The sequence below is a fragment of the Ambystoma mexicanum genome, chromosome 11 (genome assembly GCF_040938575.1).
Source record: "Ambystoma mexicanum isolate Mex_15411 chromosome 11, UKY_AmexF1_1, whole genome shotgun sequence".
In the NCBI taxonomy this organism is placed as follows: Eukaryota; Metazoa; Chordata; class Amphibia; order Caudata; family Ambystomatidae; genus Ambystoma; species Ambystoma mexicanum.
Window position 1 is genome coordinate 389608277 of NC_090934.1, and position 27420 is coordinate 389635696.

Here is a 27420-nt window from a genome sequence, read left to right on the forward strand (position 1 = left end):
GCAGAGTAAGTACATCTGTGGACATTGATGATAAGAATGTGCGAGGTGAGAGTGAAGTGTCGAGCAGAATCTTTAAGAGAGTTCCTTCCTTGGCAACAGATTCAGATGAGTATCAAGAACGAAGTAACAGGATAAGATCCAGGACGGGAAGAGAATGCAGACCACCAAGATATCTTTGTGACTATGTAGAATAATGAGAACTATTATGCCGAAGAGTCTCCTATATAAAGAAGGGAGATGTGTAGTATCTTCACATGTGAAATAGCGTGCATCTGCACGAGAGTATGCTCGTGCAGGAGAATGGTAGTGACGAGATGGAACGTGGAGAAAGGACAGTTGGAGGAGAGGCGAAGCAGTGAAGACGCACATTCCGTGTCCCCTGTTTATTTATAATGTTAGCATAAAAATAACCTTTTGGAAGATAGATAATAAAATATATAAACCTTTCTAATTTGCCCCTCCTTACTTCACTCGACGAAATCTTCACCCTTGAGGGGCGCAGACGAATCCGACACGGGTCCCTGTTGATCGGATGGAGAGTCGGTGGAGCTTGAGGCTCTTTTGACCGAAAAAACGAAGTTTTTGAGAAAAAACGTGAAAAAATAGCACTAACGCTCGAGAGCAATAGCACGAGGATCCCAACACATGAACGTGCGGTAAAAATCTGAAGATGGCTGCCAGAGGCGGTGCTTAGGTAGAGGGCAGTCATTGGCTGTGGTCAGTATGACGCAGAGACCAGTGATTGGTTATTACTACGAAAGACAGATCAGAAACGAAACTGATACTGGTTTTTTCTTTACCGAGGATTCCCAGCCTGACGACGGGGAATATTCATGAGCATGTGAATCCATGCCAGACCCCATGCTGGAGAACAGGCTGGTTACCGGTCTATACATTTCTGTGTCCATGTTTCTACACGTGTGTGCTCATGCATGCGTTTATGTATGCTATGTGCAGACTGACACTGTGGGTGAAGGGGGAGACTGTATTTGAGTCCTCTCAGACTCGTGCCACAAATTGTCCTTTATGTCGCTTCTTCACGACAACGCCGCATCTTTTGCACTGGCCATATGGACCAACATATGAAAACTCCTGCCCAGTTGCATAGAGAGCGTGTGGATTGAGGGGCAAGATCCATCCTCATTTTGCCAGGGACCAACATCAAGCCCTGGCCACAGCTCAGCAACAGACACCAACAAAAACTCTAAGTGTGGCATGGGTGGGGAGTAGAGCAATTACTCCACTCCAGAAAACTCCTGCCACTCTATCTTACCTTCCCATAACATAAACCGCCATAGACTCACACCAGACATACTTATAAAGATTTGTGACTACCAGGCTGAACCTATTCAGGACAGGATTGTAGATGTTTCCTTGCATTACATACTAACGTACTTGTCAAGGTCAACAAGCACTGCACTTAGATGAAACCTGAATGTTAGCATGCCCACACATAGATAGAATTGTGAACATTAGCCTGCATCGCATCTAGATAAGATTGTGAATGTTAGCATGCCCGCACTTAAGTGAAAATTGAATGTTAGCATGTGCCACACTTAGAATTGTGAACATTAGCCTGCATCGCATCTAGATGAGATTGTGAATGTTAGCATGCCCGCACTTTGGTGAAAGTGGAATGTTAGTATGTGCCACACTTAGAATTGTGAACATTAGCCTGCATCGCATCTAGATAAGATTGTGAATGTTAGCATGCCCGCACTTAAGTGAAACTTGAATGTTAGCATGTGCCACACTTAGAATTGTGAACATTAGCCTGCATTGCATCTAGATAAGATTGTGAATGTTAGCATGCCCGCACTTTGGTGAAAGTGGAATGTTAGCATGTGCCACACTTAGAATTGTGAACATTAGCCTGCGTCGCATCTAGATAGGATTGTGAATGTTAGCATGCCCACACTAAGGTGAAACTTGAATGTTAGCATGTGCCACACTTCAAATTGTGAACATTAGCCTGCGTCGCATCTAGATAAGATTGTGAATGTTAGCATGCCCGCACTTAGGTGAAAGTTGAATGTTAGCATGTGCCACACTTAGAACTATGAACATTAGCCTGCATCGCATCTAGATAAGATTGCGAATGTTAGCATGCCCGCACTTTGGTGAAAGTGGAATGTTAGCATGTGCCACACTTAGAATTGTGAACATTAGCCTGCGTCGCATCTAGACGGGATTGTGAATGTTAGCATGCCCAAACTTAGGTGAAACTTGAATGTTAGCATGTGCCACACTTAGAATTGTGAACATTAGCCTGCATCGCATCAAGATAAGATTGTGAATGTTAGCAAGCCCACACCTAGATAGAATTGTGAACATTAGCCTGCATCGCATCTAGATAAGATTGTGAATGTTAGCATGCCCGCACTTAGGTGAAACTTGAATGTTAGCATGTGCCACACTTAGAATTGTGAACATTAGCCTGCGTCGCATCTAGATAGGATTGTGAATGTTAGCATGCCCACACTAAGGTGAAACTTGAATGTTAGCATGTGCCACACTTCAAATTGTGAACATTAGCCTGCGTCGCATCTAGATAAGATTGTGAATGCTAGCATGCCCACACTTAGATAGAATTGTGAACATACACCTGCGCCGCATCTAGATAGGATTGTGAATGTTAGCATGCCCGCACTTAAATCAAACTTGAATGTTAGCATGTGCCGCACCTAGAATTGTGAACATTAGCCTCATCACATCTAGATAGGATTATGATTGTTAGCATGCCCACACTTGTGAACACTAGCCTGCGCAGCACCTAGATAGGATTATGAAGGTCAGCAAGCGCTACACAATACACAATACTTAGACAGAATTGTGAATGTTAGCATGTTAAATGTCAGGTAACCCACTAACCAATATAAGCTCTCGCACAACAAGCCGCACGCACTTCACAACACTTCAACAACATATAAGCCGCACCAACAGCACACGCGGACTGACACAGATCCAATACTCGCACCAAAGTTCAGCACCCAGTGTATACCGATTTGAAGCTGCCAACAGAACACCACTCCTTTCACTATTCTACTCCCTCTTCATCTTACTAACCCATCCCACCTTGTCGTTTACAGATCCACCAGAGCGCCTGGGGACCAACTCCGTTGGTGATGGTGCGCGGTTCAAATACCTTTAACATTTAACATAAACATGGAGCCTAACCCCATGTTGCAGGGAGGCAGCACACACAAATGCAAAAGTCAATTCAGTGGGCATAAACATGGAGCCTACCACATGTTGCAGGGTGGCAGCACACACAAATGCAAAAGTCAATTCAGTGGGCATAAACATAAAATGATTACAAGGATGTGACTTTATTACATAATGTCTGGGGTGTGCCCAAACCTTCAAATCAGTAAAACTCATTTGGCAGGATCTCAAGTTTTCCCATGCCTGGTGTAAAATAATCAACCTGTGTTGGCATTTAGACTCATATCATATTGAATTCTGGTACTGGTAGTTAAGTATTTACAAACTGTACTCTGTTTCAACATATTTTCTTGAAACACAAGTGTGAATGAAGTAGATGGGTGCAAGAAAGTGGGCAGTGGTTTGTCTGCATTACTAGCTTTAGAAGGTTCACACTCCTCATTTATTTCTGATGTATGATAAATGTTGGTTGGCAGAAGCCAAACAATTTGTCCTTGCCTATTTGAGGAATGGCTTTTATAAAGTTCAAACCAAGCTAGCAAGTAATGAAGTACTGTACAAAAATAGAGGGGACGACGAGGGAGCTCTCCCTGTCCGGTTCCCTCAATTTGTGTACATCGCAGCACTCTATTACTTGCTTGCTTTGCACTTTATAAAAGCCATTCATACATGGCCAGGGATGGCTAATTTAGGGCTTTCATCCGATCGGGTCGCGTTTACATACATATACACAGTGGTGGACATGTACTTTTTTAAATGGGGGATCCAACCTAGCGCAGAGGAAAGAGGGGGCTTCAGGGTGGGGCGTGGCAGGGGGGTGGGTTATTTTAGTCACCCCCCCATGAACATTTGCCTCTCAGCCCCTCAGAAGATAAATCATAAACACCTGCAAGCAAAGTTACTAAATGTGCACACCTTTTAAACACCCCAAAAAATACAGATCCATACTCCCTGTACGGGGATTTCGGAGCACTCCTATTCAGACCCTCAAGTGGTCTTGTGGGGAAGTGTCTCACTCACCTCTCGACCCAGCTACCACGGTTCAACGAAGGCACGGAATTCAAAAAATAAGGGGCCGGATCTGACATGCGAAAATTGGGCCCCATGACAGCACTGTGTGTACAGACACCAATTATCTTTCTGCAGTCTGCATGCATATTTCCACATTCTGTCATGGTTCTTTCTTAGGGGGACCAGACGTCCCAGTTTTGACGGGACTGTCCGGAATTGGGTGCCCTGTCCCCTGTTGTGTGGGGGTCTAGTTGGTGTGGGCAACGTGAGCGTCATGACTGTGTCATGACGCTCGCGTGCCCAGTTAATAAAAGGGGCTCTGCTTGCGCTGCGAGGGCAGAGCAGCAGAGCCCCCGGAAGTGGCAACTCGTGTCTGTGATTCTTCTTACTTGGGGTCTGCCACGTGATCGTGGCCTTGTGTGTGCGGCGCGGCCCGAGTGCCCTCGGAGCCGCGACCGCTCGGGACCAGGGGGTGATACCCCCACTCATTGGATCCTGCGCCCGGTGACACCGGGCGCTGCAGGGTGCCTCCCTATCCGAGACACGCCGGCTGTTCGCCGACGTGCACGCTGCTGCCGGGAGATCCCGACGGCCCTAGAGGGCTGCCCCGGAGACCGGAGGCAGCCCCCACAACACTGGCGACGAGGAAGTCGCGCCCGCCAGCTGGTGCGTGCGGCGGGCGGAGTCGTGGGCCCGCGCGCACGGCCGCAGTCGGCGGCCGTGCAAGGACGCACGGAGCGGCCCTCCATTAGTTAGGAGGCGGGGCCGGGAGTTCCGACCCGCGGCGACGCGGCACGGAGCGGGGAGGACGCCCGCCGAGTACCCGGGCTGCCACGGGTGAAAATTGCTGTTCGGAAAAAAAAAAAAAAAAAAAAAAAAAAGAAGTGAGGCTTTCTTTGCTCGCCGGGAGGAAAGGAGGAGGCGTGGCCCACGGGTGAGCCCCACGATCAAAAGGGGGCGGCTCCCTGTCTCGTGGGTGGAGCGGGGAGGAAGGCTCCATGCCTCAGCGGTGAACGGCCTGCTCAAACAAAAGGGGACAATAACCCCGCCACAGGCTGCATTTGTGCCACGCCCGAGGGTGGCGGCTCCACCCGGAGTGCTTGTGCGCCCTCTAGGGTGCCAGAAGAGGAAGGCCCTTACACAAGAGTGTGGCCACCGGGAAACGGGCGGTGACCCACAGGCCAAACTGGTGTCAAGCCCTGGGGTTGCGGCTCCACCTGGAGTGCTCGTGCGCCCCTGGGCAGGGAGGACGCCAGGCACCCATCGACGACTACCTGAGCCGAGCAATTGCAAGTGCCCACCAACACTGGTGATTGGCGGATGACGTCCTCACCTGCCCACAGCATGTCGGACGATGAAGGGGTATGTAGGGGTCAGTTAGCACCGATACCCCATTTTGATGTCCTCGGTGCGCCGGCAAGCCTGGGGGCCCGGTGGGTGGCCTGGGTGGAGAACCTGGAGTTGTACTTTGAGGCAATGGAGATCAAAGACGCCGCCAAATGCCCGACGCTCCTATACTCTGCCGGGCTGGCCGTCCAGAGACTGTTCAAGACACTAAGGCCCCAAAATAAATCGTACGGTGCAGCCGTCGCAGCCCTGAACGAATACTTCAGACCCATGGTCAACAGGGACTATGAGAGGTTCAGGATGAGGTGTGCGAAGCAGGAGGAAGGGGAAAGCCTTGATGCATTCCACGGGAAGCTGCGCGGCATTGCACTGGGCTGTGACCTGGGGAACTTCGAGGAGGATGAGATCCGGGCGCAAATCATCTATGGCTGCAGCTCCACCAAGTTGCGCAAGCAGGTTCTGAGGGACCCAGCGCTGACCCTTGATCGAATACTGGAGCTTGGCCGGTCCCAGGAACTGGCGGAGGTGCGGGCCTCGGTCATGGACTCCTCCAGAAACCAGTTAAAGATGGAGGTCCCCACGCACCGAGTGAAGGTTGAGGAGGTGGCGGCTGTCAACAGGTGGCCGGGAGGAAGAGTGATGAGGAGGGGAGACTGGCCGAAGAGAGACCCCAACGCCACAATGTGCCAACAGTGTGGGTGGGATCTGCCTCACCCGCAGGACTGCCCGGCGATGGGACAAATCTGTGGAAGGTGCGGGAAAGGAGACCACTTCGCACGAGTGTGTCTCGCTCCAGCCCCGGCCGGCATGATGGGGGCGGCAGGGGGGAGTGAGGTGAAGGGGAGAAAGACTCCCAAAGTGGCGGCGGTCCAGGTGGTGGAGAGTCCCCGAGAAATACCGTATGAGGTGGGGGAGGAGTACGAAGAGAATGTATTCTTCGTGTCCTGCAGCGGCGCCGAGAGCCAGTTTGATCCCGGAATCTTCTGAGTGGGAGGACCCCGTCATGGGGCCCCATAGTGTGGGGACTGGAGCACACCTGTTTTGTCTTGCGGTGTTTAAAAGAAATATGTTTGGGCTGGAGTAGCTGTTAGCTGGTGCGCGGACTGGAATGCACCAAATGTTTGCGGTGGAGTGTCGTTTTGTTTGTTTATAATAAAGGAGGGATGTTGTGTGGGGGTCTAGTTGGTGTGGGCAACGTGAGCGTCATGACTGTGTCATGACGCTCGCGTGCCCAGTTAATAAAAGGGGCTCTGCTTGCGCTGCGAGGGCAGAGCAGCAGAGCCCCCGGAAGTGGCAACTCGTGTCTGTGATTCTTCTTACTTGGGGTCTGCCACGTGATCGTGGCCTTGTGTGTGCGGCGCGGCCCGAGTGCCCTCGGAGCCGCGACCGCTCGGGACCAGGGGGTGATACCCCCACTCATTGGATCCTGCGCCCGGTGACACCGGGCGCTGCAGGGTGCCTCCCTATCCGAGACACGCCGGCTGTTCGCCGACGTGCACGCTGCTGCCGGGAGATCCCGACGGCCCTAGAGGGCTGCCCCGGAGACCGGAGGCAGCCCCCACAACATCCCCTATTTCTCCAGATGATTTTTCCAATGGAAACTGCAGTGGTCCCGGTTTTTGTTAATACGTCTTCATAGCTGGCAGTCAGGAATGCACAGTCTCACACAGAAGAAAGGCTGCATTATACAATTTAAGATAGTGTTCGTTTACGATGAATGAATTATAAATATGTGTTTATTCCACCGTTAACAAACCTTCTCCTGCAATCGCCACTTTCAAGAGTTAGTCCCACTTGTGTGTTAGTTGCCCTGCCCCGGTTTTTTACCATTTAAATCTGGTCACCCTATAATTTCTGTTGGGTAAAATGGTAACATGCCCTACCTACCCCCCGCCCCCCCCCCCCCCCACAACAGCCTCCCGCTGGGGCCCTATTAGCCACCCCTCCTCCCTCTAAAGCTGCCTCCGTTACTTCATCTGTTACTTGCAACGTCATGACGATAGCATTTTGAAGCTCAAACTTCGGCCTGTTAGCAGGAGCAATTGACCAAATATATCTCCCTTTGTTCGTGGGACAGCTCCACGAGACAAGTGTACACGATGCAGCACCCCACAACCCCCCGTCACTGGAGGGAGTCATTCTTCAGAGCATTTGCTGACGGGCAATTCCAGAGCAGGCATGTGGGACTAGAATGCAGAGGGGCGAGGCATTCCAAAGACTGCGAGGGTCAGCCAAGGAAAACCGCAGCCTGCCAGGGCATTCTTCTAAGCCTTACCTGTGACGTGTGGAGATCCTGAAAGCTGCCTCAGGAATCCCGCGAGCGAGGAATCGCTGCTCGCTAAAATTAGACACCTAAGAACACAGAAAACAGCTGTGCGAGGGTGGACTCCACCCAGCGAGGCAAAACGGCTCGACCTGTGAAAGGGACTTGTTTTTAATTTCATCTGAATACGTTGTATCGGGCTTGGCAAGCAGGATAAACTGGACCTGTGCGCCCCTAGGCAAGTACAGTGAGGCAGGATTAGAAGGTTCAGCAAAACAAATGGCTCTTTCAGGGCCTGCGAAAGGATGGCAGGAAGTTAAGACTCCGAAAAGCCAGAGTCAAAACGTTCCATAGACGAGGGGCAGCCACTGTCCTGTCGCGGACGCGACAGACAAACCCTACCACATTGTTATGTGGGATGGCACGCGTTGGGGCCACATCCCAAGGGAAGTGACGTTGGGGCTAGGGAGGTGTAATAAAGAGGCACACCGTATGGGAGAAGAGTAAGAGCTTTATTCGAGGCCCCGGGGTTGTCGCAGTGAAGCACCAACTGTAGAGGCACTCTAAAATGGAACATACATGCACGAGGTTCTGAAGAGACCTGTGCATGTATTACCATAACATCTCCCCCACATGAGGCAAAAGAGAAAAAGAGGAAAAAAAAAGAGGGGGGAAAAACGGGGAAGTAAGGGGAAAGAGGGGGTGTCAAGTGGGGAAGGCAGAGGGAAGGTGGGTAAACCGGGGTACATTAGTAATAGACATAGTCATTGTTGAAGTTTTGGATGATTTTGCAGTTCCTTCTGGACATTCTTCCAGTGGGGACTCCTTGATGAATAGTGTGAGGTCTATTATTGTCCACATGTTCACAGAGGGATTCTCTTAGGGAATGTGAGGTGTGTTGTGATGGTCTGTCAGGACTGTTGTCCTTAGAAATGCTGGTTTTTTGGATGTCTTTTGTTACTTTTATGAGATCATCTCCAGACCATCTCTTTCCATCATCCAGGATGACAGACTTCCCATGGCAGCTCACAACTCTCTGTGGAGGTCTGAAGATGGATTCACCCTTGAGAGTTTTCTTCGGTTCTTTGACACATACCCAGTCTCCTTCACGAACCAGCATCTCTTTTACTCCATGTCTGGAGTCGTATTGTTTTTTGTATTTTGCTTGTTTTTCTCTTACTGTCTTTTGAAGTAGATCCATGTTCACCCTTGCTTCTCCCTTGTGTAAGAACATCCACGCCGGTCTAAATCGGCTAGTTGCAACCCTACCTCGCATGAGGGTGAAGGGCTCTATGTTTGTGGTGGTGTGTGGGGTTGTTCTGTACGCATGCAAAGCTTCTTTGAGGGTTTCTCTCCACGGGAGATTGTTGGCCGTGGCCAGTTGAACCACGCTCTTCACGAGCCTGTTCATGCGTTCCACAAGTCCGTTGGAAATCGGATGGTACAAGGATGTTGTTATGTGGCTGATGGACCTTTTCTTGAGGAAATCACCAAATTCCATAGACATAAATTGAGACCCGTTGTCCGAAACCAATTCCTTGGGGTCTCCCTCCCTGTTGAAGATCTCTGTCAGGAAGTCCGTAACTTTCTTTGAGGTCACATTGTCCTCAGCTATTCCCCATTCTGTCCATTTAGAGGTGTAATCGACAAGCACTATGATATATACTTTGACTGTTTCGAGGTTCTCGAATGGACCCATGATGTCGATTGTCAGTTTAGACCACACATGTTTGGGAGGTTCAATAGGCTGTAAGGGGGTCTTTCTTAAGATCTTAGACTTGTCACTCATGGCACACGTGGAGCAATTTTTGACCAGTTCTTCTGCTTCGTTCCACATTCCTGGCCACCAATAGTTGTTTCTCAACTTGTTTTTCGTCAAGCTCCTTCCTAGGTGGCCTTCGTGTGCTAGTTGGAGTAGTTTTTTTCTGAGTTGGGTGGGTGGGATTACTCGATCGCCTCTAAAGATGTGCTCATCGTCTATGGATATTTCTTCCTTGAAGGGAATGAAACTTGTTAAAGCCTCTCCCGTTTCTACCCAGTCATTGGCTATTGCTTCCCTGATTTCTCGCTGTTCCGGATCGGTATTGGCATTGATTTTCCATTCATCTCTCGAGATGGCAGGGTTTACGACAGCTATGATGTCCTCATCTGGAGATGCAATCTCAGTGTCAAGGTTGGTCGATAATCTGCAAAGGCAATCTGCTACTTGGTTTTGTGGACCAGGAGTATAGCATAGTTGGAGATTGTATTGCATGATGTCGAGGAACCAACGTCTTATTCTCGGTGATATAAGGTGAGGGGTTTTGGACTGAAGGACATTTACTAGAGGTTTATGGTCTGTTTTCAGTAGGATGGGTAAGCCCCAAATTAGGTTCCTGAAATGCTGAAGAAACCACCTCATACCTAGAGCTTCTCTCTCGATGGTGGAATAGTTTAGTTCGGCTCCCCTCAGTACTCTCGATGCAAATGCGATCGTCACAGTGTTCTTATCTTGTTGCTGTTCCAGGACACCACCCAGTCCGGTTTTACTTGCATCTACGGATATGATGGTTTTGGCTTTACAATCGAACATTCCTAAGGCTGGGGCTTGGTTGATTTGGATTTTGATTTCTTCGAATTCGTTCTTGCATTCAGTGGACCATATGAATTTGGCTGCCTTCTTCAAGATGTTCCTCATGCTTTTGGTCTTATCAGCATAGTTGCTTATAAACTTGGAGTAGTATTCTGTCATCCCGAGGAAACTCCTTAATTGGTCTTTATTTTGAGGCTCGGCGATATTCAATATGGTGTCCATGAGTTTCCTCTTGGGGCTGATGCCGTTGGCGTCAATGGAATGGCCCAGGTATGAAACTCGGTCGCATTTTATGTTGCACTTCTCCAATTTGAGTGTGAGACCACTTTTTTGTATGACCTGTAAGACACCCACAAGTTTTGCGTTGTGCTCTTCTTCTGTACTGGCTGATATGAGGATATCGTCTTGGAAGCAGTGTATGCCATCAAGTCCTCCAAATAGATGTGACATGAGTCTCTGAAAAACTGCTGCGGCTGAAGCGAGTCCGAATGGCATTCTGTTAAACATGAATGCACCGAGAGGTGTGACAAAAGATGTTAGATTCTTTGAGCTCTCTTCTAAAGCAATCTGGTGATAGGCTGAGGAGAGGTCCAGAGTTGTAAAGTACTTTGCAGGTTTCATGGTCGATAGGAGTTCAGATATGTTGGGAAGTGGGTGTCTGTCAACCCATATGTTTTTGTTTAGGTCTCTCAGGTCGACGCACATTCTTATGGAGTCGTCCGGTTATTTTACTAAGACAATTGGGGCAAGCCATTCTGAACTCTCGATGGGCTGTATGATATTTTCATCGCAGAGGCGCTTAAGTTCTTTCTTCAACGCCTCTTTAGTTCCAAAGGGAATACCGCGGACTCGGTGGGCCACTGGGACAGCACCTCTTTTGAGGATTATTCTGTGTTGGAAACCTTTTAGGAGTCCGATCTTGTTGCAGAACACCTTGGGGAATTGTTTTGCTATATTAGACTTGATGTCCATATCATTATTGAGCACACTCAGCACGGGGATTTCTTCTCCAGGGTGTATCCTTACTCGAAGTGCGACTTGTTCTTCCCATCCCACAACAGAGGAGCCATCTTTGACTACAAAGAGTTTGCAATTTGATTCTCTGTCATGGAACTTGAGGCTCACCCACACATATCCCATTATATCGATGGGCGTTTTTCCATAACCGGTAGCTCTTACACAAGTGCTCCGCAGGTCATGAATCTTGCCAGAGAGTACACTCAAGAAGGTCTTGAGATCCACCATGGTGTAGGGGGAGCCGGTGTCTACCATTACGGGTAATGATATGCCGTTGATTTGCATTTTGACCCAGGGACCGTTGCTCTGTTGTTGGGATGTTACAGTGAGTATTTGTACTGTTTGTTGCATTTGACTGATTGATAACATGTCATTGTGCTCTTGGTCGCTTTCGATGACTCTCACAGAGGACGGTCTGATGAAAGGTCGTCTGGTGAGATTGCCATATCTGGTTGCCCTTCCCCGTGTGTTCTTGCAGACTTTGGCAAAGTGTCCAATCTGGCTGCACTTATAACACTCGACAGCGATGGCGGGGCATTCTTTATCAGTATTTGTATGCTTGTACCATCTGCACCTCTGGCAGCGCGTTGGATTCTGGGAGTTGTAAGGCCTCGCTCTGTTTGAGCCAAATTTCGAACCTCTTGATGGCGGAGCCTTCCTTACTGCTGCTACTAGAGGCTCGTAAGGCTCGGACTCCGGGCTGACACATTTGATCTCCACACTGGTCGTGTGGTCACGTCTTTCCTTCATACATCGATCTCCCAATTCCATGCTCCTTGCTATCTCTGTGGCTTGGTCCAGGGTGGGATTTTTGGTTCGCCACAGTTTTTGTTGGATGCGTGGATCAGCCACATTCAGCACAAGTTGGTCTCTCAAATACTCATCACAGACACCTGTGAAACTGCAGGTTGACATAAGCGCCCTGAGGGACGCTATGTATGAATCAATAGACTCGCCTTTGAGCTGCTTTCTGGAAAAGAACCTGTATCTTTCCAGTACTACGTTGGTCTTGTTGCCAAAATGACTAGTGAGTTTGGCCAATGCTATGTCGAACTTGCGGTTGCCATCTCCTCCCATGTTGCCGGGTTCGGGAAAAGTTCTGAAAAGTCTCAGTGCTTCTGCCCCTATACAGTTCAAGAGGGTCGCCTCCTTGAGGTCATCATTGAACTTGCTGCCCCCGATGGCTCTGAGGTAGACGTGGAAGCCATCGATCCATTGTTCCCATGGGCAGTTTGGGCTCCCAGGGCATGGAAGAAACTTGGTGGGAGGCGGAACGCCCTGCATGGGGGGTGTGCCTGGTTCTTGGTTGTAGGTTCTTGGTTGTAAGTGGTGAGGAGACAAACAACAAGCACTTGCGGAAAGGTAACTCTGTTATGGTGAGGACTGAGTGTCAATTGGTATGTGGCAGCTGTTCAGTGGCGCCAGTTGCTGTGGTAATAGGCAGAGGTTTGTAGCACTGTTGGCAGTCAATAAGGTGGGCTTATTGACTGCTAGGGGCGCTGGGATTAAGCCTTTATAGAAGTGCCTGAAGGGTGGGCTGGAACCCGATTAAGAGAGTGCCCAGGCGTATCTGTACTGCAGAGACTTTAAGCATCAGTGTATGGATGGCCTTCAGTACAGATTGTGACCTCACAATGGGCTGGAAGCGCAGGGTGGCTGGTTCAGGGAAGACCTGATGGAATGTTCAATTGTGATGTCACAATGGACCAAGATGGTGAGTAATTAGTCCCGGAAGGTCAGGGTGGCCATTGAGAGAATGAAGGTTGCCAATGCTGTGTGTGCGTTGCTGGGCAACAGCTAGCAGCTTTTGAAAGTGATGCAGGGTTCTGCTCAGAGCGGCGGTGAGCGTTTTACACATAAAATGCCAATAAAAGGAAGGCGTACGTTTAACTTCGTCCTCCCCATAAAATGCCAATGAAAGGAAAGCGTACGTTTCACTTCGTCCTCCCCCCTCCTCTGACCTGATGGATGGACAGCTCCTGCTGTCTGAAGCACTGTTGTAGTAGGGCAGGAGTGTAATGTGCGCCGCTCTAAACTCCCAGCGGGGAGGATCGGCACCCTTTACAGTGGAGAACTGAAAGGTGGGGGGAGGATGTCGAGGCCTCTCTTGGCTGTTCTCTTGGCTGTCCACAGCTGACAGGCAGGCCGCTGCGGGCGCTGGCAGCAGAAGTCGGCGGCAGCGAAAAGGGGGGGGGCTGCGTTCGCAGTCAGGTGGCATAATACGCTCCCGGGGGCCTCGGGGTACGGTGCCTCGTCGCCATATGTAATAAAGAGGCACACCGTATGGGAGAAGAGTAAGAGCTTTATTCGAGGCCCCCGGGGTTGTCGCAGTGAAGCACCAACTGTAGAGGCACTCTAAAATGGAACATACATGCACGAGGTTCTGAAGAGACCCGTGCATGTATTACCATAACAGGAGGCGGGCGTAGGGGTCAAGGGAAGTTCTTCTGTTGTACAAAGGGAATAAAGAAGACATGTAAATCATCCGCTCCACCTGCCTTGTCTCATTACGGTTACCAAAGGTGACACCCAGTGTGTCTGGGCCTGCAGGGTGTCGGATACGGACACATGCGGCGCAGCAGGAGCCCTGCTCTGGACCGTGCGGCGAGCAACGGGCCGGGAGGATGCCATCGAGCATGTCCTACGCGCGTAAAACCCGCCCCCATTTACGACCACGTTGCAGCCTCTATTCCCTGGAACATCAAAGGAGGGAAGGGGAGCACCCTCCCTCCTCCCTAATCAGCAAAGGTAACGCTAGGCCAGCCGTGCCTTCGGGGGAAGGCCAGCCCACGGCGAGAGGGGAGAGAAGCATCCCCCCCCCCATCCACGGCATAAAAACCATGTGCGGCCTGCAATGCAGTCTAGGGGAGATTGGCACAAGCCAAAGGAAGACGCCCTGCCCCCCTCATTTTGTACAGGCCACGTGAGGCCAGCAGCCCCTCAGGGAGAGGGAGCGCTCTCCCTCATCACAAGGGCCACGTGTGGGCAGGGGCCTCTACCCGCTGCACAGCTGCAGATGGGGCACAACAGCACCTGAAGCTGTCACCAGTTGCAGAAGGCCATAGGGCCCAAGCACAAGTCCTGCACAAACACAAGGACACAAAAACCTGGAGGATCTACCAGCTGACATTAGCGGGAAGAGCCCGAGAGAGGTCACCAGCGTCACTCAACATGTCAAATCAGGAGGCCTCCCCCACATCGGCCGATGGCGCGCCGGGAGGCACGGCTGGATCAGCAAACCCATCCGTAGGCGCAGCGCAAGTACTACACCTGCCCCATGCCTTCGATCTGCGTGATACCAGTGATTGGGCTGAGGGACTTCAAGTTCTATGTAGGGGCCATAGGACTCACACACAATACATGCCTAAAGAACACTTTGTCCATGGCAGTGGGACCGGCTGTACGGAACATCGCAGGGGAGTTGCTTGACCTGGACACTGTGTCATATCGCAACCTGCATGATAAACTATCAGAATATTTCACGCCCCACACCAACATAGACTATGAGAGGCACATTTTTCCAACAGCACGTTAGGAGAAAGGGGAGTCGCTGGACAACTATGTCATGAGGCTCCGTATCAAACTCAAATACTGCGAATTCCACTGGTACTTGAATGAAGAGGCCCTGCGGTCTCAAGTCACTGCAGGCTGTGAGTCACAAGCATTCCGGAAAAGATGACAGCAAAAACAGTGCTCGCTGGAGGACATTCTAGCACTGGGTCGGATGGAAGCGGCTGTGGGGTCCCAGCTTGACAGCTTAGGGAAAATCACCATACAACACAAACCGGCAGAAACGGACGCCATCAACAAGCTGTCCATGGCGCCGAATCAACCAGGCAGAAGGTCGGAAGCCACATGCTTCCGGGGCGGATATGAATATCCCCACACGGGTGAATGCCCCGCCCTGGGGCAACAATGCGATGCATGGAGAGGAGACGACCACTTCGCCAGTCAACACGCCCAGCAGGCACAGACTTCATGAGCGACGGAGAAGCGCCAGGGCGAGCCTGCCAGGTAAACGGCAGGAAGGGCAGCCCCGGGGCCAGAGGAGGGACGAACGGCAAAACACGTACACCCGAGTGGACCATCCGGCCCCCGAGGGTGCCAGGCGCAGTGGCAGGAGAAGATTCGTCCGATACATAGAGATGAGATCTCCATCGAGCAGGGAATCTCCATCATCGGGAGACGACCAGCACAAAAAGGGCTAACTGTGGGCTCTCAACCACAGTACAGCCACCCAACATAGCCAAGTACTCATGTTACACATCGACAACACCCTGCTGGAGATCTTTATCGACACAGGGGCGACAGTGAATATCACGAGCGAAGAGGCGTACAATGCTCTCGCCCAGCCTCCAAAACTCAAAAGGCCGACAATCGGGCCAAAGATCAGGAAGAGAAAAGCAAGATGAAGGACCGAGCAGATACTGCACCATTGAACTAGGAGACCAAGTACTAGTGTATCAGACAAAGGGTTGAAAGGAAGACACCACTTTTGCCACTGACCATCTATTAGTGACTCACAAGAAGGGCAACATGATCACAGCCAGTGGGGAAAGACAACCGTCTGTGATGAGAAACTCGTCCTACTTCAAGAAGGTCGGGGCCCCCCAGCCCTTGGATGGGAACAGACATATGACAGTCTTGATGAAAGACAGTCGGATGAATCCTATCTTGGGGATGGGGAGCAGTCGGATGAGGATGACAGCGGCGAGAGAGAGGACTCGCCCCCGCCAGTAATTCGTCGTACTCCAAGGCCTCAGAGATGTAGTTTGAAGCCTCTGAGATTGATCGAGGAAATGGACTGACAAATGTGAGTGATCTCTCATCTTAAAAAGGGGTGAGATATCATGTCGTGGACGCGACAGACAAACCCTACCATATCGTTATGTGGGAGGACCCGCTTTGGGGCCACATCCCAAGGGAAGTGACGTTAGTGCTAGGGAGGCGGGGTGAAGGGAAGTTCTGTTGTATGAAGGGAATAAAGAAGACGTGTAAATCAGTTGCTGTCCCCCGCCTTCCCTCGCCTTCACAGCCACCAAGACCCTTCGGCCCCCTTTTGTCTTAAACCTAAGAGTATTCATGAAGATATAGCTACTTTGAGAACTAAACGTTCTGTTAGGTTTGTAGAGCTGAACTGTATCTGCTAGATATTGGGGCAAAACTATGAATCCATTTAAGCATCCTAAATTGAGCTTGACATTGTACATGCAGCCAGTAAAGATACTGCCTAAGGCAGTGGTTTTTGTATGCCCCCTGTTGTATTGTGCTTGGCATGAATGCAGGTGTCTGGTGATGTATGCCAGAGAGAATGTTATTCTGTAAGGGAATGCTTGGAGTAAAGGTTCCATACTGTGTCCATTGGAGAGCTCCTGCCTGGGTGATGGGAGCTGGTGGTTATCTCTGTTGACATCTTAATGTAACTTACTGAAGCTGATTAAAGTAACTTGCTGGAACCTACCTGATGAGCCTGAGGATCCTGCTTTATTTCACCTCCCTCCACCCTGCTTTCACATACAGTGCTCAGATGTTGTTGGCAGTGCACGTGGCATACTGTGAATATATAACACTCAGGGAGGTTTTGTAGTGGATTATCTTCAAGATGTCAGAACAGTCGCTTAACTAGTGATTGCTCTGTTGTCACCCATACAAAACCCAAGTGAAACAAGGGGAATCAACATATTTTGAATAAATGTTCAGTGGCACTTTTTATTTTCCACCAAACAATAGGTCATATTTGATTATTTGTAGCATATGAAATGACAGTTTCAGATTGCCCAGAGCAGCCCTTCCTCATGGGAGGGTGGGCCTGTATCTCTGCAGAAAAAGCCAATCTGTGTGTGGATTTTTGAGACCGCGACTCTGAAGTGTCCTCCACCTACGCCTATGGGTGTAGGACATGGGGGGGGGGCACAGGGAGGACAAATCCCCCCAGAATTTTAAGTGGGGGGATATAATGCCATTTATCCCCCCCAGTAAGTGTTGTTGTGCACAGTACAGTGCACTGTGTCTCTGCACTGTTTGCAGTTGCATCATGCAGTGTGTAAAAATACGTCTGCAGGCTGCAGCCATCAGCTTGCAAAAGTACAAGTTCTGCAGACTGTCTGCAGGCTAAAAGTACTTCTGCTCGCACAACACATACTTCCCAGAATGGCCACTGGAAATCCTGTCCATGGCTGGAAACACATGTCTTCACCCACCCCTCTCCCTTCCCCTGCTGACCCCCCCTCCAGTCTGATTCAAAGTAATAAGATGGAGGAGTGAAGGAAGGCACCTGACCCCTCACCTGTGTGTACTGTGCATGCATACTCAAAGCCCTTTGATGAAGCAATTGCTACTGCGGCCTGAAGGTAAGTACAAAGGCAAATGTGTGTGTGCCTGTCTCTGTGAGTAAGAAAGCGATACTGTTCATGTGCAAGTGCTATATTGGTGAATGAATGTGCGATGTGAACGGGGTCGAACTGGCCCATACAATTGTCTCGGGCACCAATGAAAAAGTGGCCCACAGTTGCAAATTACTCTTCATTCCTTTTGTGACACGGTTTGAATATCAAGGAGGAGTTTTTTGATAACGTGCAATGCAAAATATTGTGCATTTTAAAGAATATTTATTCAGCAACACTGACTACTAGCTGCAGAGTGAATAAACTCATCAACTGTACCAAATTGGTCAAAAAAGAGGCCCATTTTGACCAACAACTGGCCCACACCAGTATTTTGTATTTTTGGTTCGGCCATGGGCCTATTTCTCTATAGGCCAGTCCGGGCCTGGATGTGAGCATATGGGTGTGTTTAAGTGTGAGTTTGTGTTAGAGTATTTGAGTGTGACCTTGTGTGGTTATGAATTCTCGAGTTTGATTTAGTGTGCGTGGGGATGCTGTGTTTGTGATGTGATGAAAAGAGAGAGGGGGTTGCGTACTGTGATGGTAGGAGCTGGTGCATGGGCACTTTGTGAGAGGATGGTGATTGGTAAACATGGACAAGCATTGATCTTTTTTTATGTGACATGGCAAAATTATTGGTATTATGGGAAATGGTAGCATGACTGTTCTTAAGGATGTTATCGCCTATGTTGGTATAGCTTGCATGAACATATTTGTATATAATAGCCTGGCAATGTGGCTGGCATTATGGGCCAAGCCAACATGAGTTTGCTTAAATGTAGGTACCTATCTGTGTTGGCACAGCCTGCATTGGCATGCTTTTATGCTGTGTCATTGCAATGTTACTGGCATTATGGGCAAAGCCAAAATGAGTGTTCTTATATGGGTAAATGTTACACAGCCTGCATGTACATGTTTACTGTGGCAGCATGGGCATACTTCCACATGTGTCATGTCAATAATACTGGCCTTTTTGGCAAAGACAAAGTGAGTTTTCTTAGGAGGGACAATGGCCTATAGTGGCATAACCTGCATGGACATGTTTATAATGGTGTGGTAATATTACTGGCATTATTGGCAAAGGCATCATGAGGGCTCTTCCATGGAGATACTGGCCAATATTGCCACAGCCAACATTGACACTTTTTTAACCTAGTTACATGGCAGTATTAAGGTATTGTGTGAAAAGGCAATTTGAGTTTTATTAGATAAGGATATTGCCCTTAATTAGCACAACTAAGATTTGGCAACAACATTATGGGCCAATCCATCATAAGCATTCTTACATGGGAATACTAACATATGTGGGAATATTGCCATATATATGAGTCCGGCCAGTGTGTACTTTTCTTCTTACACTGGCATTACTCGCATTATGGGCAATACTGACATGAGTGTGTAAGTATTTTTGGAATACTGGCATATATTGAAACATGGAGATTGATCATGTCTTTTGATATTAGCAGAATACTGGGATATATTGTGTGCAGAAGGATCCGGAAATGCACTGAACAATACTCTTGTGTACTGTTGGTAACCTAGCATTCAATATTTGTATTGTATTCATGTGATACCCCACACAACCAATTGTACGTTTTATAGGTATTTACCCATTGTTTCAAAAAAGCTCTGCCATAAAATGCACAATTGTAACATTTTATTTAAAACAAAAAAAGAAATTAAGGGGTGTGGGGGTTATCCCTCCGATCTCCCATTGCTTGGTTTTGGAAGCCATCACAATGGTTGAATGCTCACACACATCCATGAGAAATATGTATTCCCGTCCAATGGATACATTCATTCACCTGCAGACTCCTGTGTTATCATTTATTAGCACTATTGATGGATGCTAAAGCCAAAGAGTGTGCTTGGACATGGGCTTTATACATTTTAACCATCCCACTTTCTTAGTTGGCTAACAGCATGTGCTCACTATCCATCTCCCCTGCGTTCCCCTGTTTTTCCATTTCCTATTAGATCTGGAATGAATCGAACTAAATGAATCAAAATGCATATGTCTGCTTGCTTACTCCACTCTTGCTCCCGACGCGCATTAACTCAAGCACTGTGACTGCCATTGAAACGGAAAGGGGGATATTTGTAAAGCTTCCATTGGATTCTCTAAGACAGCCACCTTTTCGTAGTTCTATTTGTTTTTGAAAAACAAGTTTGCACTTTTTCAGCTTGCATCTGTTTGCCACAAACAAATTGGGTGCTCGTGGTGATAAAGCATGATTTGAAAGGCCATACTGGCAATAACGAGCTATGTGCAGCACCTGCCAAAAGCCTTCACTGCATCTGCGCCTTAATTCAGGTGGTGGGCCATTACTGGTTGGGACACACTGGCCAGTCATGCTTTATCATGCCACCACTTTCTGCCTCAGTTGAACAATACAAACAGAAATATGAGCTAGAACATAGAGTTGTTTCAGCATAGGTACAAATATATTTTAGGACCCTTTCCAAAATGTTTATGGTGGCCCACCCAATCAGAGTTCTGGAATTCTGGGCATTATTAGCTGTTTGTTGCCCATAATTATTCTCTCATGGACGGTTTTCTCCAATGTTAGTTCCATTCCCTCTGTGACTGTTTATTCTGTTTGTCCCCTCCGATTACATAAATCTGGTTCCCAACTCCTCTTCAATCCTTGCATACACCTCTCATTCTCTCCCCTGGCCCGTACCCTCACACTCTGCCTGAACTGCTCTCTTTCCCATCACCAAGCTCTTGGGCTATATGATCTCTGCGCCGTTACTGGCACCATTCCCCCTCAAGCCATTTCAAACTGCCTGCGTTTAACCCAAATGACTCTAGTCTTCTTCCTTGACCCACTGCCTCTCACTTTACATGCACCATTCAAGGGGGGTGGGCAGCTCAACCTACTCTTTACTGTGCCATGCTCTCTGGTCTAATGCTGTTGGATTGCCCTGATCATGCTGTCATACGCAGGCTCCTCTTGTTACAGAATCCCAGCACTCCCAGTTGCCATGGCAACACTGCACAGGTGGAACAACTTTTGTTTCTTTTTGAGACAACACAACCACTTTGACAGTACTTTGTCACCCTTGGGAAGAAGCAATGGCAACAATTAGGTGGTGTTACTGTCCCATTTCCACGCATGCAACACACATGGCCATACCCGCTCCATCTGCCGTCATGGAGCGGGCCCTGCCCGCCAAAACTTTCCCTAGGGAATTGCGGCTTCTACAGGCAGGGGGAGACCCGAGACAACTTCCTGAACCCGGTTGGTATGTAATGGGATGGATTCGCACACAGCAGGGCGCACAACATGGAGCTGTCCAGCTGCTGTCCTGGCCTGGCCTGATGGATCGTGTTATCTTACCATGCAAAGTCCCCAATGTGTGCTCTGTCCCCCCCCAGATGTTATGTGTCTCCTACACCCCTGCCTACGCCTGCCCTGTAACAGCACTTTTTTAAAATTCAGGGGACAGAGCCTGCAGCGGGAGCCATCTGCACCTAAAAGCACACTTATGATTTAATTCAGAGGCAGTAGCCAGCAGCCGTGGCCACGTACCCCCTCCACTCCCTCCAAAGCACACCTTTTAATGCAGCTGGAGGGAAAACCTTTTCTTGGCCTCAAAGATGCCTTTTTGTGTGAGGGCATTCTGCCGACAGTGTGGGATTCAGCTTTGCCCACTTCTTTTCCTTCCTCCACGGATCTGTTGTCAAGTCTTAAGGAGTGAGGTGAACCATGGATAGGAGGTGTTTAATACTTTTTGTACATGCAAGGGAGCTGCGAGATCCCAGACCATCCAAAAGGCAGTTTGACATTGTTCAAATTAATCTCCGGTGCCCAGGAGCAGTGGTGTAGCAAGAATTCCACCGCAGGGCGGTCCTACATCATATACACCTGGGCGTTGGGTAGCCGCCCCCTGAACATAGGGAGATATATTTTGTTAACTGGAATGTTTTCTGTTGTTTTCTCCTGCTACTAGGCCGAGGTTTGAGCTTTTATATGCTTTCTTCATCAGTGCAGAGAATGGAGAAAACGTACTGAGGGAATCATCTCATGCTTGGAGGGGTGAGGCGGTGGGGCAGGGGAGGTGCTAAATGTTGAATGATGTCTGTGACCTGAAGATATAGGATGCTGACTGCTTTACATAAAAACAAAGTGCATTTTGGCAACATAAGAAAGACTACCAATGTATCCACCATGTCTGTGCTACTAATTCGAAGATTTATTTCTGATGTGCATGAAATGCACTCTTGTTATGGTGCTCCTTTCCTTTGTCGGAATAGCCACTCTGACAATCAAATGTGTGCAAAGCATGAGATATATAACTACAGCTTGGGATGGTTTCATCGTTTGAGTTTGGGCTGTTGAGCCAAAGTATGACTTTCAGATGCAGTTTGTGAAGTCGTTGCATATAGCAGCTCAGCTGCCTGCATAGAAACACTGTCTCTCTATGGGTGCAGCTGAGCGGCGATATGCAGCTCTCGCTAGCTCTCTGGCCACTGTGTCTCAGGCACAGTGATAATCGTGGCAGATTCCGGAATGCTGTGTCTCAGACACGGTATTTAGGAGACTCACAGCAGTCACAGCAGTCAGGGGCCGAAAGTTTCCTCAACTTGGGGGGTGGGGGCGTTTGGACCTCGTGTCTACACAGAAAGGTGCAGCGTGGCGCTCAGTCAAGACAGATTTTGCCAAAGCACAGCTCTGTCTTATTACGACCCAAGTCCTCCCCTGATAAAGGACATTCGGGAGCCCTTGCCAGACGTCACAACATATACTTCTCTCACTCAGCACTGAATATACGACCCAGGTAGGGAAACAAATGCCTCTTCACACCTCCATCTCCCTGCTTATCTCAGACCAAGGGTGGCGTCATAATGCTGACCACGCCCCTGGCCTGATTAAAGGATAGTTCCGGGACTTTCTTTTTATTGTCCCTACGGTTCGGCCATGTGTTTTTAAGCATAAATCGGTAGATGGTAGAAAACTTTCCTATGGACCTTACCCGACTTTTCGTCCATTAACGCACTCCAAATCAGCCGCCATTTTCTGATAATCCTATCATTTCCCCCCATCGCCCTGGCTCACCTGCTTTTGCGGCACTAAATCAAATCCCCCGCCCCTGAGCCTGACATCAGCAGACGCGTACCGCCCATTTCCCAACGCCAAAGCACGTCTCGTGTCAACATCCGCTGTGCTTCAGCTAATGACGTGTCGCCATGGAAATGGCAGGACGCCTCTTTCCTCAATAAGTATAAACACACCGTTTCACAACACACAGCAGCAGATTTTCGATTCCATTACTCTCTCTGTGTTACTTTGAGTATTCTGTGACTCGTTTCTGTGTTCTTTGGTAGCTACCTTCGCCGCTTCTAGGCCTTGTGAACACCTGTACCATCTCTGTAAATTATTTTACTTTCTTTACCACACAATGGCTACAATAATGCCGTATATGTACGAGCCCGAGTACACCGAGGAAGAACTACTGGAAAGGCAAGCACGCGAAAACGATGGGGATTCGGACGGCAGTTGGGAGGACCAGTCAACGGATGAAGAGCCTGGACCATGTCGCATGGACGGCGTCTCCACCTGGTGCACGTGCAATCGGTGCGAGCTAATGCCAACTGAGGAGGAGAACTGCTGCTGCCGTGAAAATTCTGGGTGCTTGGCCTACATTTCGGAAGGCGAGCCAAGTCCGCAATGCATCACCGAGCTGCCAGAGTTCAGGGAAGCCTGCCTCTCACGGACCATGTTGAGGATGATGATGGTGCTTATGCACGAACTTCGCGGCACTGTTCGTCCGCGTAATCCGAGTAACGAGTAAGTATACTCTGGTTTTGATGTCAGTGAGTGATGCCACTACTATGTCATGGTCGTCTCCCACATTTAAAATTACATCTACATATCATTCGAATGCATGTAAATTGGTTCCATATTGTGCATTTTCTAGATAGAATTTTTTTCAAAGCAGAATGACATTTTTTACCTGAATCGACAGTGATAAGAAAGTTTTGTCATTTTAATACAGTTTGCATCTTTCATTTTCACAGGTGGTACAGGCTGGTGGCCTATCGTTGCTTCACTTGGTGGCTTCACGGGAGGCTCGGACACCGCGTTCGGAGAGTAATACCAGCCTGTGCGGTACTTGCCATTAGACAACATTTCCCCAGCGACAGTGGACAATACCGCGGATTTTCCCTGGATGTGCTGCAACCGGAACTTTACAATGTGTAATGTTTATTATTTATGTTCAATTGAAATTAAGATCTAAAATAAAACCCAACATATATTTTAACAATGGTTGTTTTGATTTTTTAAATGAATCTAGTGTGTCTCCATTGAATAGTCTTCCTGTGCCTTGTCTTGTCACACCACATGTCTCCGGCCAGCATCCTCCCTCACGCTGGCCGCCCACCTTCAATCCACATAACCGTTGAACCCATATGCAGCAGACATACATATGTTATTTTGCGGGTTGGCATCAAGCCTCCCGGCCTTGCCTCCTCCCCCAAAAATACTTACCACACCACTTTGTTCAAGCGTTGGCAATAAAAGGAAGGCCGTTGGATTTTATTGATACAAAACATGGTTATAGGTAAATAATCAATATGGTTGATCATAATAAATCATCCTTTTGGGCACCGGGTACAGAGATGACCCCCTCTGGCCCGTGCCGCCTTGCCACCACAGGCCAGCCTGCTGCTGACTAACTGCCTAGGCATCCAGGGTCTCCAGGGTGAACTGCACCCATATATTCTCCTGGGAGGCTGAGGTATTTATAAACTCACCCCCCTGCCTTCCATGTACTAGATCCTTCAGCCTGCCTCTTACATGCAGTGAGATGGCCTCTCCTTGGTGAGGCCCTGCGGCAAACGAGTCTTGTCTGCACGACCAGCGCCCTAATCCACACCCCCCCCCGCCCTATCAAAGGCAGTTCGCACCGGGGTACTTGTGCTGGCAAGTGGAGCTGTCAGGGAGCGATAAAGGCCAAGAGGTGCCAAAGACCATGTACACTTCAAAGTGGTCTATAGAGCATGGGTTGTTGTTCCCATGTCTACCTCCAGACCCCGTGTCTCCTGCCAAGCATCCCCCCTCACGCTGGATGGCCCCCTGCAATCCACATAAGTGTGTCTCCATTCACGAGTCTTCCTGTGTCTTGTCTGCACGACCACCGCCCCAATCCACCCCCGCCCTATCAAAGGCAGTTCGCACCGGGGTACTTGTGCTGGCAAGTGGAGCTGTCAGGGAGCGATAAAGGCCAAGAGGTGCCAAAGACCATGTACACTTCAAAGTGGTCTATAGAGCATGGGTTGTTGTTCCCATGTCTACCTCCAGACCCCGTGTCTCCTGCCAAGCATCCCCCCTCACGCTGGACGTCCCCCTGCAAACCGCATAATGCCACGACATATACACGTCATTCATTCACAAACACACCCCTGTTTCGAATTCTTTATAACCCACTTCATATTTCTAATGAGCACTTCTTTGCGCTTTGCTAGTCAACCCGTGAAGGTGCTGGTTATCTGCTCTTCGTCTCTGTGAACTTCCGTGAACACTTCGAGGAAACTCCTCAGTTTGCAACCTGTGAACTGCTCCCTGTTCTACGACAAGAAACTACTCTGATCCCAGCATCTAACTGTTTGTTCGTCAAGGTAAGGCCATGTACCATAATCATTTTGCGTCCAATTTCTTTTCGTTCAAGACAGTACATGCAAGGAACTAGTCACATGTTCTGAGTTTACATTGGTATTCATAGAGAATTGTTGATCTTTACTTTTCAGAACTTTCCACAATGCCTGCCTGTTCCATTGGCGGTTGCCCTTCGAAGACCCATAATAAATCTGAAGGTACTATAATGCATGTTTTCCCTAAGACAATAGATCAGATAAGAGAATGGGTCCGATAAGTAGAGTCCTAGAAGTCTTTGCGGACAAGAGGGGTGATCGATACCGCATCTGCAGCAGGCACTTTAGCTCAGACATGTACTCCACATCATTGCTAATAAAGAAGAACACACCGCGAGCGAGGCGAAAATTGCTCTCAACCGCTATTCCCACTCTATTCGTCCACATCCCTCCACTGGTGAGTCAAGTTTACGTATTTATCTCTCGGCCTTGCGGTAGTGTGTAGCATTAGCTAACAATAATTTCCCCATTTATGTATCCACTCAATATGAAGGCGGAAGATTCTCCATCCGTGTCGTTATTGCAGTCATCAGCCACTTCAAGCGCCTATCGGGTAATCTTATTTGGCTATTCTGCCACTGACTTGTTTTAGGCATGTAAATCAATAGTTTTAATTTATCGTGTAATTAATTTACCTAATGGTACACCCTTGTACTCGTCCTCTAGTCTTTGTTTTCAGTTATAATTATTGTTATCCAAAATAATGCAAGTACTGTCTTTCAGGGAGATGTTGAGGAGTCCAACGTATTGACGACAACCGTTGATGTCACTCAGATGCTCGAGGTACGTTTCCGGACAGTTCCATCGATGGAGATCATCAGATCTTGCATTCTTGTAGCGTGATTGTTACACACAATGTTTCTTTCGTTTTTAGCCATTGATATGTCCTTCTGTCGTCGCCCTCCTATGTGTCTTCTTTTTTCAATATTGTGTTCATTACTAATGAAAGTCCTATGTTTCAGGGAGTCGATGGAGCATTAGTCCAAGAAGAAGGGGAAGTATGCAGTTACGGGTCTGCGCAACAGCTTGCAGAAGTGTGCACCGCAGTTACATCGTCCCTTGATGTTCTTATGCATTTCGAGGTATGGATACTGACAGTTCGATCAAGCGAAATCATATGACGTGATTACATCCGCTTTATTAACGCAAGTACTATGTTTCAGGGAGATGACGGAGCTTCTTCTACAAGAACATCACCCCTAGTAGTTGATGCAGATCTCTGGGTGGTGACACTTCCAACGATCGAGCAAATCGAATCATATTTACATATCCATTATTTATTTTAGACAACTGATCATTTGTGCAGGTCTATTTAGATGAGCTGTTGACGCCTGCACAAAGTTTATGTTCTTTTTAACAAAATAGAAAACCATACTAATGCAAATACTGTGTTTCAGGGAGTTACTGAAGCATCATCTTCAATAATATCATCAATGGAAGTCTATGAGGAGCCCGAGGTATGGATCTTGACAGTTCCATCTAACTAGATCAACAATGCGTGAATAATTGTCGTTTGAATGTTCTACACAAAGCGTTCATTCGTGTTTTGCTATTGAGATGTACGTGGGTATTGGTCCCCAAGTACATTTTGTGTTTTCGATATTATTATACATACCAATGAAAGTTCTATGTTTCAGGGAGTCGATGGAGCGTCAGTGCGTGATGGATGTGCTTATCATGAAAATATAGTCGTTTCAGCGCAAGAGGAAGTGGAGACATGCACACACGAGTCGGAGCAACAGCGTCCTGATGTTGAAGTTCGAGGCAAGAAAGTTTCAAAGAAAAGAAAGCAAAAGAAGGTTAGTGTCCTGGTCACTATATTATGTTGTTTTTCACTGTTATTAGTTCAATACTGTAAGTTGTGTTTAAACTGAACATCCCTTTTCCAATCTGTCCTCTAGTTGCGAGTGGGTGTACGAACTAGATCTACACAGACAGTGAAGCGAACGAGAGATGTTGCTTGTCAAACCTTTTGGCAGGGACTTGAGACTGGAGATGCATC

General features: G+C 48.5%; 1 protein-coding gene across 2 annotated transcripts in view; it reads right to left on the reverse strand.

The window, feature by feature from the left end:
* The window catches only part of RAPSN (receptor associated protein of the synapse), a 447427-nt gene that overhangs the window by 381294 nt on the left and 38713 nt on the right, over positions 1 to 27420 (reverse strand). Inside the window, exon 1 of one of the 2 annotated variants that reach the window (XM_069623107.1) lies at positions 7799 to 7920. The exons of the other annotated variant lie outside the window; for it this stretch is intronic. The gene's annotated coding sequence lies outside the window, so the exon portion shown is untranslated. Of the gene's footprint in view, positions 1 to 7798; positions 7921 to 27420 lie in introns of those variants that run through there. 2 annotated transcript variants of the gene reach the window in all.